The sequence below is a fragment of the Ursus maritimus genome, unplaced genomic scaffold (assembly GCF_017311325.1).
Source record: "Ursus maritimus isolate PB19 unplaced genomic scaffold, ASM1731132v1 scaffold_11, whole genome shotgun sequence".
Classification (NCBI taxonomy): Eukaryota; Metazoa; Chordata; class Mammalia; order Carnivora; family Ursidae; genus Ursus; species Ursus maritimus.
The window spans coordinates 72,307,640-72,315,892 of record NW_024423453.1 but is presented as its reverse complement, the minus strand read 5'-3'; the positions used below and the strand labels follow the sequence as shown (position 1 = coordinate 72,315,892).

The 8,253-nt window shown below is 39.6% G+C and overlaps 1 pseudogene; it reads left to right on the top strand.

Annotated features, from left to right (window-relative positions):
* Positions 1–244: 244 nt before the first annotated feature.
* On the top strand, positions 245–2,000 carry LOC121101841 (annotated as a pseudogene).
* Positions 2,001–8,253: the final 6,253 nt, after the last annotated feature.

Below are 8,253 nucleotides of genomic sequence, written 5' to 3'. Positions count from 1 at the left end.
TGTCCTGGGCATGACAATGTTATCTGGGCAGAGAGGGCCACTAATAGAGTTACAACACTTACTACATATAGAAAAGGGCCAACCTTAAATGTTAAAAAAACAAAGCCAACTGAGTAAATTTAAAAAATCTTATTGGCTTAATTCAATGATTCATGAATTGGGTAGCATCCATCTAACACATGAGAAAGGAGCTCCAAGCCTTTCCACACTACCCAGGGAGGGGTCCATGTGTTCCTTGTTCCTGTTGTAACTTAAAGGGAAAATTTTACAATGTCCAGAGCCCTCGATGTCCTGCAAATGAAGGAGCAGTATGTCCTCAAACTCCTTGCAGCAGGAACCCACTTAGGTGGCTAGACTTTCAAATCGAACAGTACATCTACAAAAGAAAAAGTGACGGCATCTACATCGTAAATATGAAGTGAACCTGGCTGTAGCTTCTGCTGGCAGCTCCTGCCATTGTGCCAATGAAAACCTGGCTGATGGGGCACCTGGGTGGCTCAGTTGGTTAAGCGTCTGCCTTCGGCTCAGGTCCTGATCCCAGGGTCCTGGGATTGAGCCCTGCATCCGATTCACTGCTCAGTGGGGAGTCTGCTTCTCCCTCTCCCTCTGCCTGCCGCTCCCCCTGCTTGTGCTCTCTCTCTCTCTCTCTATCAAACAAATAAATAAAATCTTGAAAAAAGAAAAGAAAACCTGGCTGATGTCAGTGTCATATCATCCAGAAATTGTGGCCAGTGAGCTATGCTGAAGTATGCCCCTGCTATTGGAGCCACTCATCTCTGGCCACTTCCCTCCTGGAAGCTTCTAACCAGATCCAGGCAGCCTTCTGGGAGCCAAGATCTCTGTTGGTTACTGATCCTAGGGCTGACCACCAGCCTCTCACAGAGGCCTCTTGTGTTAACCTGTCTACCATCGCTCTGTGTAACAGACTCTCCCCTGTGCTATGTGGACATCCCCATCCTTTGCAATAACAAAGGAGCCCACTCAATGGGTCTGATGTGGTGCATGCTGGTCTAGGAGGTTCTGAATGTGCATGACACAATTTCCCATGAACACCCATAGGAAGTCATGCCTGATCTCTACTTCTACAGAGATTGTAAAGGGAGAGCAGGGTGCTGCTGAAGAGGTTGTGACCAAGGAGGAAATTTAAGGTGAATGGACTGCTCCAGATCCTGAGTTGACTGCCACTCAGTCTGAAGTCACAGACTGGTGTGAAGGTGTGCAGGTGCCCTCTGTGTCTGTTCAGCAGGTCCCTACTGAAGACTGGAGTGCTCAGCCTGCCACTGAAGACTGGTCTGCAGCTCCCACTGCTCAGGCCGCTGAATGGATAGGAACCACCACTGAATAGGCTTCCATAAAGGTAAGTTACTCTTCCACAAAGGCAAACAAAATGAAAATAAGGTTGATAGAAAATAAATAGTTTCTTAGAAAAAAAAAGAAAAAAAAAAAGAAAGGCACTCTAAGGGGATGTACAAAATGAAAGACTTTTATAGGCAGAGGGGAGCTGGACAAGGAAGTTATACTGCCAAAGAATGGACTGGTTGTGGCAAGGTCTTTTTCCTTTAGGGCATGGCAGGGGTCTATCAGGCAGACTGCCTCACTAGTGCCAACAGTAATTCCTGATTGACTGGTTTAAGATTCCATTTGTGGGAGAAGCTGAAACTGTAACTGAAAAGTCTTGGTTTGGTGATGTGGAGCTTAGCATAAGTGACTCCATTTTGGGCCTATTGTCTTATTTTTAATATAACCTAAACCTGTGCGTTAGAACTACCACCAGACAGTCTAAGTCCTCCTCAGCCCCAGGGGCTACATAGCCTTGAGATATTAAATTATCAATGAGAGCAAAAACTTCTTTTTCTACCGTATCTTCTCAAGTATTGATGATGAGAGGTATCAGAGGTATTAATAATTTGAAATAATGGTCAAAATATCTTGTGATTGTCTATCTTCTCCACCAAAGGAAAGCTTGAGAGAGATCTTGTCTGTCCTCTTCCCTGCTTAGCCCAGAATAGAATGCCTGTCACATGATAGGTGCACAGTGGACATTCATTGAATAGATGTTGAATGAATTCATAAAATAGATCAGGTAGGACTAATCAAGATTCAATTATTTGGTATTGAATATGTTGACTAAAATTGCAGTTTTAGGGTCTTAAAGACAGGTGCACTTATAATCAGTTCTTGATTATTCCTTCTTTAGTTGTACATGCTAGATCATCACCTAGCATCTCTCTTGCTATACATTTTGTGCCCATTTTGTTTGCAATGTATGACCATGTCAAGCAGACACCAGTTAAAACCAGCCAGTGTTGTGAAAGTCTTCATTCTAGAAAAAACCTGCATCTTGAGACAGTTGGGGTGATTGCGTAAATGGGATTTGAGGTAGTCTGTATCTAGTTACACATCTGTTTTCCCTGGACCTTACAGCCATGTAAAATTGAAGTAAGAGGCAACACTTTCTTAGAATCATCCAAGAACTGAGAGTACTGGCAATCTGTCTGGGGCCACAGTAATTGAAATTAATTGGATTTTAGAGATAATAACATTTATGCTAATGTGGTTATTGAGAGGAGACAATAGTCCCAAAGATAAGTAGCTAGGAGAGGTGGGGCAGGAGAATTTTCAGTCCTGGCAGGGGAGATTGGGAGTCTTGGGGGGAGCTTCTGGGGTGGGTGGAGGTAGGGACGAGGGACAGGAAGTTGTAAAGAACTGGGAGGTTTTAGAGAAGCAAGAGAGAGAAACAAGGGGGAGGGAGAAGTAGAAAAACCTTTTGAATAATGATAATAGTAATATGAATAGTGTCAGCTGTCCCTTATTAAGTGCTTTCTGTGTCAAGCATTTTGTGTTTTAAATTTATGTCATTTTATCCTCATAACAAACTCATGAGGTGGGTACTGTATTATTTTTCTTATTAAAAACAATAGAGAGGGGCACCTGGGTGACTTAATTGGTTAAACTTCTGACTCTTGATTTCTGTGCTGGGTGTGGAGCCTGCTTAAGATTCTCTCTCTCTGCCCCTCCTCTGCTCTCTCTCTCTCTCTCAAAAAAAAAAAAAAAAGAGGGAAAACTGAGCTTTAGAGGGGCTTAAATAACTTGTCCCAGGTTGCTTGGTCAATACATATGCAAAATAAACACTCTTCATCTCTGTTCTATTACACCTCCCATTTGCCCAAAGCTGGAAGCAAAAGAGCAAAGATAAGCAGGAGAGGGGAAATTCTGAAACAACACTGAAGAGAAGTTAACAAAAGCCTGATTTTGACAAGGGCCGGAAAGAAGGGCCTAGGACCCAAGACAATAAAGATCTGATTCCAGGTAGTAAACTCCTTCCAAGAAAGAACCCTCACTTTACAGGTTTGTCCTTGGCCCTTGCATCACCAGCATTCTGCCTGTGGGGCTCTCCATGAACACTAAAGTGAGGAGGTCCACAAACAAATATTGGACCGCATGGGTATGTGGCCTGCCGATATTACTACTGAAGGTGGACTGGAAGTGAATGTGAAAACTGCCACCCCATCCAGGTCCATGTTCCAATAGCAGGAGTAACTGACCTCTGCAAACCTAATCTATGCCTGGTTTTCACACTGCGAGCACATGTTTATGAAGTTTTGCTAACTGTATTGAGCTCGAAGGGGCATAGTGGAGAGGACAGAGAGATGGGCTAGAGTGGAGGTGGTCTTGGAAGAGAAATCCCAGATCACATGAGTGGCAGCAGTGAGAGCCAGAGAGAAAGCTTGTTATGAGTGTTCTGCCTGAAATACAAGCTATTCTGTTAAGAGTCCTTGAAGGTTAGGTCACCAAAATTATCAGAGACATCTGGGCCTTCTGAGTCATGTTGACATTGCTGTGTGCATAGCACTGTGAATGGAGAAATTTTGGAGAGAACTGGACTCAAATCCAAGCTTAAACATCCATTAGTTGAATGACCTTTGGTAAGTCAACTTGCCTCTCTAAACTCTAGCATTCTCAAAGGCCAAGTAGGAATACTAATACCTGCCTCCCAAAATTCTCTTGGAGTTTCCAAATAATGACTCAAACTCCGGGCCCATCACAGACACTCCATAAACAGTGAAGGTTTTATGGATGTGCTTGTCCTTCGACCAGGTGCAATAACAGAGACCAGAAAATCTAGGATTCCTCTTGATGATTTTTAGTATTCCTCTCCCTATTATTAAATAAGCCCCCTGAAATCTGAATGTTGACCTCCCAACCCTATTTCACTCAGATTTAAGTCAACACTGAACTTTGTGTTTCCCAAATGGAAAGCTGTATCATTAATAATACATTTGGTCATTCATTTCCTTTTTGAGCCTTTTTTAGTTACTTATGCTTGAAAAAGTCTAAAATGTACCTTTACTCTCCTTGTCATACATCAAAACTGCCATTTCTAGCTTTCTTTTTATAATATAAGGATTTTCATTCAATATAATTTTGTGCTATGGCAATATGCAAATATATATATTTATATATATCTTTTGCATAGTTACTATCTAGGTAAAATCATGGAGTTCTTGCATATTTGAGAGAAATGAGAAAATAAAAATAGCTGTGAGGTTAACAAATACACTCCATCTATTAGATCTGGTCTCAAATGAAATGATGCTTAAAACTGTTCTAAAGTCATAGTATGTATAAATTTCATGAAGTATTCTTGGTTTGGCTTCCAGGTCATTAGGAAAGTCATTCACCTCCCTACTAATCAGTCTCTGAAGGCTGGAAATCCAAGCACAAATCCCTCCATCCCAATACCATGCCATTGCCTGTTCTGTTTCCCTTGGTCTTTGTTTCTAGAAAACCTTACACAGGCCTTGTATATCTCATCTGACCTTCCTAAGGCATAAACACAGCACCATAATGACAGTCAATTAAATATAAAGGCTGTCTGTCCCTAAATTGTGGTGCCCTGAAAACAGTGAAGACTGCTAGCCACTTAGAAGCAATGAAAAGCATCAAACTGGGTAGAAATTGCAGTGCTGCTCTTAAGTTCAATTTTCCTTGTAGCTCAATTTCCTAGCTTTGCACTTTCCTAGGTAAATCACATTAATAGAGGAGAAGGGGGGCAATGGAGATATTGGTGGTAGATAGCCAGACGGTCCTTTGGAGCGAGAGCATCTCATCCTGAGCCATGAGGGAATAGGTAACCAGTACTCTTGACAAGCAGGTATTCAGTGGTATGAGAAGTCATTTAAATGGGAAGTGGGAGCAGAGGTCTTCTGCTGGCAGGGAGTATCTTCATTATTGCTGTCATGGTGCCTGTTAACTATCCCCATCTATCATTTGTTCAATACCTCAGTGAAATTAGCCAACTGCATATTACAGCAAAGCTCTGATGTGCCAGTCTCCCCTGAAAGCATTAACTGTCTTCTGTTACGCATTCTTCCTACCCTCCACCCCGTTTTACTGTCCATTAATGATCTTTCATTTGCATCATGGAACAATGAAGTCCTTTGACCAATTATGTGAAATTACAGGTGCTCTGTAGGTGCCCTCTGTCACCCGTTTACCTTCTTTGCTGAAGCAGTGGACTGGAATGGATTTATATTTCAAACATTACTTGACTTCTGCCTGTTTCTGGATGGAAGCAGTACAATTTTAGCTGGCACAGTAAGCTTCTGCTTTGGCTTAATAAAGTGGCTTGTGCCCAACCTGGATGAAACTATAAAGTCAGTCTTGACAGATCCCTTTAAGGGATCCTTTCAGCTCATAAACCATGAGGGGGAGCTGGATATCTCAGAGCATAATAAACTTGCCCTTTCTATCCCAGGAGATTCTGCTGTAACACATTTTGAGATTACTTTTGGCATGCCTCTTCTGGGATATTTCCATTACCATAGAACTACTATTCCAATTTCTTTGATTCAGGGGAAAAAAAGTTATCTTGTACTTTTGAGCAAAACTAAACATATGGTAATCTTCTAGGAACGGAAATATAAAAGTTGGGGAAACCAACATTTATGGAATATCTATTACCACCCAAGCACAGTGGTATGTGCGTTTACATTAAATCTCAATCCTTCCCTACAATGTATAGTCCAGATTGAAACTACAAAGACCATTACTTTTCTTTTGCACAAGGAGGCAGTATTGAGCAGACCAAGAAAAATGCACTCCCGTCTTAGCTCAGCGGCCACTTGTTAGCAGAGTCACCATTGGAAATCCATTTATCCTCTCTGTGTTCCAAATTTATCATTTGGATAATAAGAAGAGGGATACTGTTCAGGACTAGGATTGTTGAGATTAGATTAGACATCATAACAGACGGGTGCAGGGAAGTTACTCAACGACTGTTATTTTTTTTCATATGCTAACTGGGAAAATCTCCAAAGAAAAGACAAGATATGCTCATGTAAAAAATGGAAACATAAAATCACTCAATTTCACAACATCGTTTATTGATATTATGTATGTATATTTAAATAGTATGATATAGCACTTAGCAGAGAAGCTTATCATTATAGAAATACATAGGTAGTGCAAACACTAAAAGGAAGAACAGTTAGATGAGGGAGAGATCAATACTGAAGTCATAAGGAATGACAATGACCTTCTAAGATAACTTTGATTTTTAAAAAGATCCCAATTTTTTTTTCAGTAGGTAATATATTCACTTGGCTCAAATACCAAAAAGCTTAAAAGTTCACAAGGGTTTGTTTCCCCCACATCTTTAAATTTTAGGTCCCCAGAGGTGACCAGTATTATCAGCTTCTTATCCTTGCAGAAATATATTATGTATATTATATAATTATGTATATAATATAATCTTTCTTACACTTTGCTGTATCCTTTCTGGACAGTTATTTATATTGTTATTTCACTTGAAATACATTTTAGGGATTATTACATATCAGTGTATATAGACCCTTCTTTTTATTTTTATATCAGTATAATATTCTATTGTATGCATGCATTATAATTTATTAAATCTCCATTGAAGGATACTTATTTTATTTCCAATCTTTTTTCCACCAGCAAAAACGCTGTAGTGAATAACCATATGCATATATCATTTCACATGTGTGTGAAAGTATCTATAAGATAAATTTCTAAAACTGGGTTACTGGGTCAAATATTTTGTGCATTTGTAAAGTTGATAGATATTTCCAAATTACCCTCTGTAGAGATTGTAATTTACCCCCGCCCCCAACATTTTATGAGAGTACTTGTTTCCCTACAGCTTTCCCATCCTAATGCTATTCAAAACATCCAGATTTTTACCAATCGGATAGATGAAAATGGTGTCTTAGTGTAATTTCAACATATATCTCTTATATTAGGAGGGAGGTTGAATATTCATTTCCATGCTTAAGAGTTATTATATTTTCTTTTCTGGAAAATGTTTTTTGTGAACTTTATCATCTTTTCTATTGTATTGTTTATATATCTTTTATATGTGCTTCAATTGTATTTCCAAGTTTGTCATTTGTCTTTTAACTTTGTATATTGTGTTTTTTTCTCAAGCAGGTGTTTTTGGTTTTTACATAATTAAATTTTAAATACTTTAAAAAATTTTTTTAAAAATTCATTGAATTGATTTAATATTTTTATTCCTGTAATATTTGGGCCCTTAGTTCTCTTCCACATCTCTCCCAACCCTATATGGAACTAGTCCCCAAATAATTTTTCTGCTGTTTTCTGACTCTGTTATAGAGCTAGAGGTAAGGGCCATTACTCCTTTCCATGCATTTTGCCCAATACTGGGAGCTTAATAAATATTAAATGGATGAATGGAGGAGTGGATAAAAGGATAAAAGAAATGCTGAGTTACTGAATTCAGGACTTGATGATGATATGTGAGTCCACAAAGCACAGACTAGATGTATTTGGACTCAGTGTATGTATGCATTGGTCAGTGACTTAACAGTGTAGTGTACATCATTCACTTTGTGAGTAGTCATTAAATGTTAACAGTTACTGTACAACAGGTAGAACAAAGGGAGAAAAAGAAAAGGAGGGGGATAAACATTAGGGACAAAAAAATCAAAAAGGCTTCAGAACCTTGGATAGCGCCAGAGTAGGCCGCCCTAGGACAAATTAGGAATAAGAATGAGCTCCTGAGCGGGGTCCTTTACCTTTTTGGCCTTGAGTATAGTGCTATTTTTCTTCTGTAGAACTGAGTCTGGGTTTTCAGCACCCCTTCTCCTCCATAATTATGGATCCTGACTTGTTCTTTGCCGATAGCTGTCCTTTTGCTCCTGATTAATTTCCAGGGCTAATTTTCTACAAAAACATGCTTTGTCTCATACTGAACACACAGGTTCT